The sequence below is a fragment of the Mytilus californianus genome, unplaced genomic scaffold (assembly GCF_021869535.1).
Source record: "Mytilus californianus isolate M0D057914Y unplaced genomic scaffold, xbMytCali1.0.p SCAF_6, whole genome shotgun sequence".
NCBI lineage: Eukaryota > Metazoa > Mollusca > Bivalvia > Mytilida > Mytilidae > Mytilus > Mytilus californianus.
This window is the reverse complement of record NW_026262712.1, coordinates 77,662,367-77,675,215: the sequence shown is the minus strand read 5'-3', so window position 1 is coordinate 77,675,215 and position 12,849 is coordinate 77,662,367. Positions and strand designations below refer to the sequence as shown.

The following is a 12,849-nucleotide window of genomic DNA, read 5'->3' as shown; positions in this document are numbered from 1 at the left end:
TCTTTAGTTTTCTTTTTGAACTGTTATACATCATTTCCTCTATAATTTTTCTATACGTAAGATTTTTCAGAATTGTTTGATTTATCTTTGTCAGATGCTTACTATTTAAAGTGAAGCAAGCTGCGTATTCGACAGTAATCAAAAGTTCATCAATCGTAATCCTTTTAAGAAATGAATGCAACGCAGATTGAACAGGCTTTGATTCATATGAATGCTAGTGACATAGGACATTTAAAACTTTATAAAGATAATTCCGTTTAGTACTTATCATTTACAATAACTATTAATCAACAAAATGTAAATAAAACTTTATAAATTTTATTCGTCCGAAGCACTTTTCTTGATTCACTTTTATCGGGAGCACTCAAATGCAAATATTTTATATAGATATGCCTTGATGCGTATGTTTGAGTTGATAGCAAATGACACTGTATGAAAAGGAGAACAAATATAAAGGTTTTACAAATGTTATATTTCAGTTGTCATCCTACGGCATTTGAGCATCAAGGTAATCAAATGCTATGCTTAACCACTGCACTTAATCAATAAACTGTTGACACAGAGATATGTCTCGCCTGTCGGCATAAAATTCAAAAAAACAAAAAAAAAAACAATCTGATGGACAACAACATTACTACTTAGTTCAGTCACTGGACCATGATCTAGTGGGCAGGGTCTGAAAATGGTCGACAAACTTAGATATACAGACAATAATGTAACTTTGTAGAAAATATTGTTGTTTATTGTAAGTAGCTCCTATCAATATAAAAGAAAAACTTTAACATTGAAAATTGCTAATTAATTCAAAGTCTCTACGACTGATATGTACTGATAGTAATGCAACGTCATACAAAATATCATTGATCTATCACAAGCAATTTTTATCAAACAGACTTAAGCAGAAAAACTTAACATTGAAAATTACTAACTAATTCGAGTTCACCGGACCATTACATAAGGAGCAGGGCCGCAAAATAGTCATCAAACTAATATGAACTGATAGTAGTGCAACTTCATACAAAATATCATTGATCAATCACAAGTAGATCATATCAAACTAAAGTAAGCAGAAAACTTAACATTTGAAATTGCTAATTAATTCAAAGCCACTGGACCATGTCCTAGGGGACAGGGCATCAACATAGTTGTCAAGGTGATGTGAACTGATAGTAATGCAACTTTGTATTAAATATCAATGATTTATCAAAGGTAGTTTCTATCGAACTAACTTAGGCAAAAAACTTAATAATTGTTGATGCCTTCACCGTCACCGTCGCAGGAAAATCATTCCCTATGTCTCGCTTTCCGCGGCTTTTGACGCGGGCGAGAAAAAAAAATGAATTTCTCAAAAGTTTCATATAAAATTTGGGAACATCCTGGTGTAATTTGTTATGTGAGAGGCAAAAAGATACTACTTGAATATTTTTGCTGTCAATAGAAGCGATTATAAATCGTTGAAAGAACAGTACACCAGTAAACAGTTTGGAAACCATATATCTCTTTGTATTTTACATTTCTTGTAAAGCAACACTCCAGCAGTACCCACATATGAAGTTATAGACAAAAGATGTTCTGAAATAGGCGCAGAAGATATTAAAGGGACACTAAAAATGCATAGGTAGAAGCCAAACCAAAAATCCCATGAAAAAAAACATAAACAACGAAAAGACAAACTATAGTTTACAAAACACTACATAGAAAACTTAAAATTATCAGAAACGAACCCTACAAAAACCTAGAGTTATCACATGTTGCTCCTGAACGGTAAGCCGATTCTGCTCAACAAAAAGTAAAATAACAAAAATACCGAACTCCGAGGAAAATTCAAAACGGAAAGTCCCTAATCAAATGGCAAAATCAAAAGCTCAAACACATCAAACGATGGATAACAACTGGCATATTTCTGACTTGGTACAAGCATGTTCTTATGTAGAAAATGGTGGAATAAACCTGGTTTTATAGCTAGCTAAACCTCTCACTTGTATGACAGTCGCATAAAATTCAATTATATTGACAACGATGAGGTAACAAAACAAACAGACATTCTAGGTAAAAATGTCAAAAACAGGGGTACAGCAGTCAACATTGTGTTATAATCCTAATAACTATAAAAACAAACAAATATGTCAACAAAGAAACACAAAAAGGCATATAGACAGCACATTAGCAAAAAATGAATACAAAAAATTACCATAGCACAATAACACAATGACGGGATGTATAAGTACCGAGCCACGTCAAATGGATATTACCAAAAATAAGACTAAACAGTAGTAAACTGAACTTTCTTTAGAAAAAGGACGAGACGTTCTTTGACATACCCCTGGTTCATCAACTTTTTGCTCAGACACTGGTGATGTTTTAGAAAGTCTGAGTAGCAGCTGCTAGCTCTTGAATACCGAATAAGTTGGGAAATGTATATCTCATATGCAGGGGAAGTTGTTATAGTGCTACTAAGGTGGGGGAAATGGATAATTTCAAAAATAAAATCGTCTCGTTTGTCATAGATTCTGGTACTGAGATGACCGCTTATGTCAAATTCGAGATATAAGTCTAAACATGAGGCTGAGAAGTCGTGTCTGTTGTTTCTTTAATTTGTAGTTCTGGAGGATATATTAATGGAACCCAATCAGAAAAGTTCGGATTGTTAACGGAAAGAACATCATCAATATATCTGAATGCGAAATTTAATGATCTGGCTTCTTTGATCTTCTTGTTTTTGATAAGTGTCTGAAGGAACTCCGACTCATAGGACAATAAGAAGAGGTCGGCAAGGAGAGGCGCACAGTTCGTTCCCATAGGAATGCCGTCAATTTGTTGAAAAAGTATACCTCCAATTTCAACTAACAATTGGCACCTGTCGCGCTGTTTATTTAGAATTTGATCGAAAGAAGAGGAAGGTAACCACAATTATAACATACCCGTTGTCATTTGTGATACAGATATTCAATAACGGTAAAAAAAATTGTAAATGAGGTCCGTAAAACTTTCAAAGGGATGACATCAACCTTTCCTTTAGTTAATTAGCTTCAATGAAATCAGAAGCACGCCATCAGGGAATTCGTGATATTTAACGCAGCCACTGGTATATCGTATCAACTGGGAGATATATACTTTACATGCAGGGGCTGGTGATGGAATATAGAGATAGAACGTTAACAATTATGAAGCAAAATGATTTTTTTGTGTTTTCGGTCTCAATCGACCAAGTTTGTCAATTTCTTGATTTAAGTCAAGATATGAGACAGACTAAACTGTATCTGTGGTATTCTTAATTTCAAGTTCAATGAGATAGATGCGTTCAAAATGATTTCTTAAGTTTGAATAAATCAGGGACAAGACATCAGCTATATAGCCGAAAGTGAAGTTAAAGGATAATGCCTTTTTCCTGATGTAAAGTCTGTCTCATATGAATGAAAGAATACATTGGCTAGAAGAGGAGCACAATGTATTCCTATTGGAATGCCAATTGTTTGTTTAAAAAACATGTCTTAAAACGTAACAAATATGTTGACAATATAGAAATGAAGCATCACGAGAACATCAGTTTTAGAGAAAGTTTTGTTTGAAAATGTTTTTATGATATTGCAAGAGGAAATAGACTTAGATTTTATTCACCCTTAATGTCTTTCTAATGCTTTATATATATACAACTAATTCACATCACCCCTAGAAAGGTAGTTTTACAGTAACATCGAAGTTCGGCGTTGCATGACCTTGAATGCTGATAAAACTGATCATATTAGTTTGGATATTTCCTTTTTTCCGCAGACTCATGTTTTTCACAATGAATTAAATATGCATTTTCTGAATTTTTGTAAGTAAGAATTTAGATTTGTATCAATGTTTGTGTCTTGTTTTATGAGGTAGTACAGATGTCAAGGTTTAATATCTTTTGAGGTGATTTATTCTTGTTGAGTTTTTCGAATAGACTAAATTTAAACCACAATGGAACACATCCGAATTAATCCGGAAAAAATATGGGCAGTGCTAATTCCATTAAATTATAAGAACAAATAAAATAGCTTAGGTCGTGTTATAAAGCCTATACATGTACAAGAAGAATAAATTTTAATAAGTTTTAATTAGAGAAAACCAAATGCGTGTTATAATGAATCAACTTTCGTTAAAAACTCTCCATGGCATTACCATTAGACTGGTCCAAATTGAATGTTTATTCTACAGACAAAAGTCATACAACAAGATAAACAACTAAGGCATGTCGTGTCATTTGAGCGTGCCGATTGTGTTTTAATTGACGCAAATTACTAGTCAGACTAACCAGTGGTAAGTTTACTCTCCATAAATTACTTCAAATACAAGGCGCTGCATCATTCAGCATGCATTGTTAACTACTGGCTGAAATGAAAAAACAATAACTTGCTTCTGACGCCTGAAATCAGTCGGAGCATGATGTTGCTTTCCAAAAACTAACAGAACGTCTACATGATGATCTGTTTGTGCAAAAAAAAACATTTTCGTTGTCGTATAGTTTGCTAGATACATATTGTTCCTTTCTTCCAGATCGTTCATGATGCGGAAAAAAAGGTGAAAAGCAGTTTACGATCGGTCGAAATTTCAAATTATTACGATCTATTTCCGTCAAAATTTCGTATTCAAACAGCTTTACAATGTATTCCTACCTTTCTGATAAATATTATTGCTGGATAGTAGATGGTATGGGTCTTGTACAAAGTCTTTATGTTAAAAGTACAACAGTTTTGGAGATTTCACAAAGGAGGTCTTTAAAACCCTAATAGCTTGATGTGAAAATTTCGTGGACGTGTTTGATCGATATAATGTGGATCATTCTACAAAATTAGCAGAAAGAATAATGAGTAAAATTGAGAATGGAAACGGGGATGCGTAAAAGAGATCACAAAGTCTATTTTAAATGGCGGTAGATCCAAGGTTATAAAAGTCATTGAATGCAGATCAAATAGAGATTGTAAGAGAAGGGTCTGTTTTAAATCATGTCAGTACTGAAGTACTGACTACTGAGCTGATGAGCTTGTGAAAAAAATGTGTGCACCTGAAAATAAACTGGGATTGATACGATTTATAGGTGACTGTGAACTGCCGCACTACAATGATTTTGATTTGCAAGACCATGACAAAATATTCCTAGCGGGATCTATCCAAATCTATAGACTGTGAAGCAATTTTGTGCCGGCTCTGTAAATAACTGAAGAGGCAGATATAAGGATTATTCTGCCGTCTCTTTTTGCTAATGAACAGATGGTAAAAAGTTATTTCAGGGGTCGCATTATATCAAAACCATCAGACACTGATGTTTTATTTCTGGAAGCGTTTCTTCAACGCAAGACGGTTTTTACCTATTCACGACATATGCAATTTTTTACAGTGATTGGACAGCTGATGTCCGGCACACTACCAGCTGCTCACGCTCTTACAGGATCCAACATGTCTTCTTTAATTGTTATTTGCAAAAAGGACAATTACAAGGCGTCGCAACAAAACCCATGCATATATCGAAGTTTGTCAATCTAGCTGGTTTTAATATTGACACATCCGTTGCAGTGAAATGTCAAATCATCGCGGATCAATATGACCCCAAAAGCGATGCTCATTCAGTACATTGTTATCATAATAAACTCAAAAGTGAAGTCGGTGCATTCTAATGGTGCTTACTTAATAAAATTACCTCCTTCAGATGCATCATTCAGACAGCAAATTTTTCGAGTTTCACTCAAAGTGTATGTCTGGATTAATGCTTATATCGCCAAACAACCACCCAGGTCACCTATGGAATATGGATATTGGGAATAGCTTCATAGTTTCAGTATACTGAACCCAATGTTCTCTGACTTTTAATAGAACCTTGTTTGTACATTTTAAGGCAAAACTATTTGTAGCAAATTTTACGTATGCTACGAACAGAATTTGTCGTGGTCCAGCATTTGTTGTTTTCAGGGCAGTGGTGATTGTAGAAACCAGCTCACTCATTAGATTGTTTTAAAAGATCGCTACGATAAGGAAGTTCATTGAACTATTAATCGCAATGCCTAATATTTCAAGTTTTCTGCTGTTAGTGGCCTCCGATTTAATGTGGTTAGGAATCTTTCCCTCTCTCTCTAAAAAAAAGGGAAAAAAATCTAAACCAGAACCAAACAAACAAACAAACATATCAGTGGTCTCGGATCTTGACGCGATGGGTTTCGCTTTCAAACCAACTGCAGATATTTTTTTGTATCGGAAGTATTACATACCATGAAATCCACATATTTTTTCCGTTACTTTTGCAAGTGGACGTGCATATTGATGTCTAGTGTTAGTGTATTATATACCTAGACAGCTTCCCTTGTAGCGTGATATCTCTGTTTATCGGTCGCCCCTCTGTCTATATCACTCTGCTCAGCCCTTAATAAAATTGCATATCACAGCTTTGTGACGTCAAATACTTGACCCGGCCTTAAGAACGTTGACCCGGACATATCACTGACGTCCTAATATATGAACCAACGTTGATATCACCTGCTTGACACAATATGAAGCATTTTTGATCTCGTTCGTTGTGCTCACTCGACAAAAAGCGTCATATTGTGACTCGCAGCTGATTTTATACGATATCAATGTGCAGACAACCTGATAATCGGTACGAATCGTATTTGTTTGTAATTCACATGTATATCGGGTTTAAGAGAAAGTCTCAAAAATTTTGTAACATGTGAAGTTATTCTTATATCCATATTTTTCTTGATACACATCTGTTATTTAAATCTTATCCTTGATATTTCTATATTTTTCATTTTTGTATTTGTTCAATGTCCATTTTATGATGTTGGAATATATTCTAATTATATGAAGTTAAAATACATTTATTTTGTTTATTACATTATTCTTACTTTGATTATTAGTTTAACCAAATATCACAAAAAGAAAATGAAATATGTTCACTGTAAATACAAACTGTTCTCCGTGTTCAATTGAAATTTTATAAGTTACATTGATTATTGCATATTCAATGTGTGCATTTAATATACTTCTACAGATTTGTTTTGTTTCCTTCCTTAGTAAAAATAATACAAACAACAAACAAATTGAAATTTGAAATTTGCCTGATTATATATTCAACAATATTCATTAATATAAACTAAAAAACAACCAAAATAAAAAAAAATGCCAAACAAGTTAAAACTTACTGACAATTGATCACTGAAGGGAAAATCAACAGTAAATGCAAAACAATTTCAGGTGCTGGGCAGATCCATAACAGCTCAACGGACAACATTTGAATAAATCACTGCCAATTGAGTCATGTTGATGATGACATCCAACGCACTTTCCATATTGAACGGAATGCAATGATAATAGACATATTTTTTTTCATTTATTACTGCAAATTCCTTGAAATTCCGGGTTGAAACGTGTGCCATTTTGGATGATACATGCCAATCTAATTGGAACATTCAATACATTTGGATCTGTTCAGAATACAATCGGAAAAATAAACTAAAACCGCAGCAATTTTGTTTATTAAAGGGAGGGAGGGTGGTTGTTAAAGCTTGTTAAAAAATAATCGTGGAATGAAAATTGAGAGGGAACACGTGTTTATATATAACAAAGGATTTGTATAGAGTTCTCACTATACAAATCCTTGATATAACCAAAGTCCACGAGGAGCTTCAAAGCATATTCTTTCATATGTTTAGATATATGGTTAAGTGAAGATTTAAATGGCAAACGTTAATAATGGACTGACTGTACATTTAAAACACAATAAACAACTAAATGTATTTTCAATGAAATAAAGCAATTTAATTATTAAATCATTAAAATTTATTAATTACCTGAAATTATCTGATACACTCATAAATTACCATCAAAACAATACTATAGTGTGTGATAACATTGTGTTAGGGAATTCCATGTTTGCTATGCCTACATGGTTCATTTCAACGCACTTACCACTATACCAATCAGAATGATTTTTTAGCAGTGTTTTAAGAAATGGTTTGACTTTGTATCCATGTATTATTTGTGAAACATTAAATGTTTTAAAAGGGCGAATTTTCTGTATCAAGTCAACAGTAATGTAGACTTTTGAAGCTCAAACTTTCTATTGCCTTAAATACCCAAATGAAAGATCCGAAAACTAAAACAGAATGACATCTTTTTGAAATTATAGCAAATCTTTTGGTTGAAAATTTATTATTCGTTAATGCAACAAATGAACTTAAAATATCTGTCATTTTCTCCCTACCCAGTTTGCCCCTATTATTATGATGTGGACCGTTCATTGTTATTGAATCTTACGCAATTTGATTGGATAAAGTTATGTATTAGTTTACCTTCAAACTGTCAATTTTTTTCATACATGTATATTGATGAAATCAGACATGCATGAATGTGTACGGTATTTTAGATGACCTTCAAACTGTACATTAGACGATAAATAAAATTGAGAATGGAAATGGGGAATGTTAAAGACCTCCTTTGTGAAATGGGGAAGTTAAAGACCTCCTTTGTGAAATCTCCAAAACTGTTGTACTTTTTACATAAAGACTTTGTACAAGACCCATACCATCTACTATCCAGCAATAATATTTATCAGAAAGGTAGGAATACATTGTAAAGCTGTTTGAATAAGAATTGCCACTTCTTATTTTTTAAACAAAAGTTTCCACATATAGAGTAGACAAATTAGCCTATTCCGGAGAAAAAAAGAGAAAGTTTACAAATCAGACGTTTTATTCCATTAAACAAGTCATTTTTCGAAGAAAAAAAGCCGAAATACATTCTACGCGAGGCTACGCAAGTTATAATTATTCTTTATCTTAACAAAAAAAAATCATTTTCAATTTCATTATAATGTTATGATAGACTATTTTCATATTACCGACTTTTGACTCCGGATTATATAATTTGTCGACTGGTTACCTTGGACATCATGGTATCAAGTCACCAATATATGTCCCCAAAAAGGTTGCCATCCTGCTCACTGTACTAAGAGCATCCCGTAGTTAGGCACTCAGTGTCAAGTAGATATGTTCTAACACAGAAACAACTAAAAAACTCAAGTCAACTCGAAACTCGCTTGAAGAGTAGGGCGATAAACACAGAACTATTCAAAAAAGTTTTCAGAAAGCGGAACCTATCCCAAGGAGTAAACTGTTAGAATACAAAGATAAAAAGAAAAAGAAAAGTACTCCATGTGTTCTTACTTACCACCCATGTCTCAAAAACAGCTTTGGTGTCATTTGTGAGCATTGGAAAACAGATAAAAATAATTTCAAACTATCAAAGATTTTTCCCGAGCCCCCAATGATAGCCTTTAGGCAACCCAATAGTCTGCGGAACCTGCTGGTGTGGACTGAAGTGTCGGAAAATGTCGTTTGTGTGATGTAAAACATTGCAAATGCTGCCTACAGATTCTTCAATCATCACCTTTTCACAGGAAGTTAAGGCAACCGAAAATAACTACAGGATATTTTACAATGTGACCTGCAAAAGTATGAATGTTATTTTCATACGATATGAAATTGAGAGGTTTAACTAGCTATGAAACCAGGGTTTATCCACCATTTTCTACTTAATAGGAAAATGCCTGTACCAAGTCAGGAATATAACAGTTGTTTTCCGTTTGTTTTATGTGTTTGAGCTTTTGATTTTGCCATTTGATTAGGGACTTTCCGCTTGGAATTTTCCTCGGAGTTCGATATTTTTGTTATTTTACCTTTTTAACCCAACAGTGTTAGAGTTAGATTTTATTGCTGACAAATTTTTGTCCCTAAACGGGATTCGAACTCACACCTTTGATTACACTACAGTATCAATCGCTTAGTCTCATGTCCAGCTCTCTAGACCACTCGACCACATCCGCTATATAAAAATATAATTTCAATAATTGTAGTGTTACCTTGTCATGTAAGGCAAATCTAGAGATAGACATAAGACATGTGTTTTAAGCGTGTGTAGATGTTATATTATTTTTATACAATATGCATTTTTATTTGTCATCAATTTAACTAAACCTGTTTTATATACCGTATGGGACAATGATTCAATTCATTATACAGTCACTAGAAATAAATATATCATACAAAAAAGTCTAAGCAAGTAACAACCATACAATATATATGCCCACTGGATCTTAGTGTGTTTGAGATACAGGGAAAATACAAATATTTATATAGGTCTGAAAATTGAATCAAACAGTGTTAGAGTTAGATTTTTCTGCTGACAAATTTTTGTCCCTTATATATTTTTGCGATAATCATGGATGTACTTTTTAATGAACATTTTTACTTTATCTATTCGCATTTCTTCAGTAAATTGGTCGTCACATTGGTAGAACGGGAAAACATAGTATTTCGGTAATTCAACGGTAGCACATAAATCCAACTATTAATCATCCTAGTTTCTAGAAATACGGTGACAAGTAAGGTAAATTAAAAATTTAATGTACCGAAATACCTCACGGCTTATTGTGGTTTTATTTTGAAGACATATATAATACCCTTTGATAAAGGCTTGTCGTAGAGTGCCAAAGTTGTGCAGATTTTTTAAAAATGTGTTCAAAGGTCAAAGAGGGGATTTTTAAAAAAATCGCAAATTTTGGACATTTTGGACAATTTGTCGGTAGTCCTTCATGATAACTGAAATTTTTTTTATGGAATCGTGCTCTAGGAATGCTCCGCGCATTCAGCTAGTCATATTTATGCCTGATTGCCAGAAATTATTGATGTATACCCCCGCTTCCAACATGCAAGAAAATGAAAAAAAATATCTTTGAAAATTATACATTTAATATATTTAGCTATGCAATGATATATGACAATATATAAAGATATTTTTAGGAAAGTTTTGTTAAAATGCCATAAAGAACAAAGGAGAAATAAGAACTGTTCAGTTAACACCCGGTCCATGATTTAATGAAAAAAAATAATGAAATTAGTTACTGATTGTTTAAACCAAAAACATGTTGGAACTATACAAATCTATTCTTGATGCATAAAGGTCAGCATGAACACGATAGTATATGAAGTTTTTATGTTAATAGGTCAATCAGTACAAGAGCAATTGCATATGGATAACTTGTGTTCCACGAAAGATACCAGAGGGACGTTCATACTCATAAAACAAGAAAAACAATGGCATATACAGCAAACTTGACCAAGGGAGCAACCATTTAACTTCAAAAAAGGGGGGGGTATGTTTTTTTTGTCTGAGTCAGAATTTTTTTTTAGTTTTTCGACGCTATTATTCAAATTATTTTTTTTTTTATTTAACACTTTAGGTTATGGTGAAATACTGGATTCAGGATATTTTTTTTTTGTCATCTGCTTGACTAAAAATTTATTTTCATCAAATTGAGGATCTGAATATTTTTTTAGGAAAAAAAAAATAACCCCTTTGAAGTTAAATGATCGTTTTCTAAAACCGATTTGAAAACCCGATATACATGTAAATTACAAACAAACACGATTCGTACTGATTTTCAGGTTGTATTTGCGTTTTTTGCATGAAAGAAAGTAGTGTTTTCATTGTTTTACAAGCAGATCGGAAGATGACGTGTTTAGTTCGGGTCAATTTTATCAACGTCTATTCATATATCATGACGTCAGTGGTATGTCCGGGTCAAAGTTATAAAGGCCGGGTCAACGTTTCTGACGTCACAAAGCCGTGATATGCCATTTTATTAAGGGCTGAGCAGAGTGATATAGACAGTGGGGCGACCGATAAAAAGAGATATTACGCTACAAAGGAAGCTGTCTAGGTATATAATACACTAACACTAGACATCAATATGCATGTCCATATGAAAAGGTAACGGAAAAAATATGTAGATGTCATGGTATGTAATACTTCCGATACAAATATTCGATACAAAAATATCTGCAGTTGGTTTGAAAGCTCAAACCAACCGCGTCAAGGTCCGAGACGACTGACAGGTTTGTTTGGTTGGTTTTGATTTGGTTTTGGGTTTGTTTTTTTATTTTTTTTGAGAGATACAGCTTCCTAACCACATGAAGTCGGAGGCCACTAACAGCAGAAAACTTGAAATATTGGGATTGCGATGAACAGTTCAACTTACTTATCGTAGCAATCTTTTAAAACAATCTAATGAGTAAGCTGGTTTCTACAATCACCACTGCCCTGACAACAACAAATGCTGGTACACGGCAAATTCTGTTCGTAGCATACGCATACCACAAATAGATTTGCCTTTACATGTACAAACAAGGTCCTATTAAAAGTCAGAGGACATTGGGTTCAGTATACTGAAACTATAGAGCTATTCCCAATATCCATATTTCAAAGGTGACCTGGGTGGTGGTTTGGCGATATAAGCATTCATTCAGACGTATACTTTGAGTGAAACTCGAAAAATGTGCTGTCTGAATGATGCATCTGAAGGAGGTAGTCTCATTAAGTAAGCACCCTTAGAAAGCGCCGACTTCACTTTTGAGTTTATTAAGATCACAATGTACTGAATGAGCATCGCTTCTGGGGTCATATTGATCCGCGATGATTTGACTTTTCATTGCAACAGATGTGTCAATATTAAAACCAGCTAGATTGACAAACTTTGATACATGCTTGGGTTTTGTTGCGACGCCTATAATTGTCTTTTTTGCAAATTACACTTAAGGAAGACATGTCGCATCCTGTAAGAGCGTGAGCAGCTGGTAGTGTGCCAAACATCAGTGGTCCAATCACTGAAAAAAATGCATATGTCGTAAACAGGTAAAAACCGTCTTGCATTGAAGAAACGCTTCCAGTCTGAAACCACAATTCATCATGTTTGGCATTTGAGGAAAGACCTCTAGAAATAAAACATGAGTCTCTGGTGATTTTAATATATAATGCGACCCCTGAAATAAC

At 33.7% G+C, this 12,849-nt stretch overlaps 1 protein-coding gene across 1 annotated transcript in view; it reads right to left on the bottom strand.

The window, feature by feature from the left end:
• Window positions 1–12,849, bottom strand: part of LOC127706327 (uncharacterized) — a 207,329-nt gene that overhangs the window by 117,307 nt on the left and 77,173 nt on the right. The gene's annotated exons all lie outside the window — the stretch shown is intronic.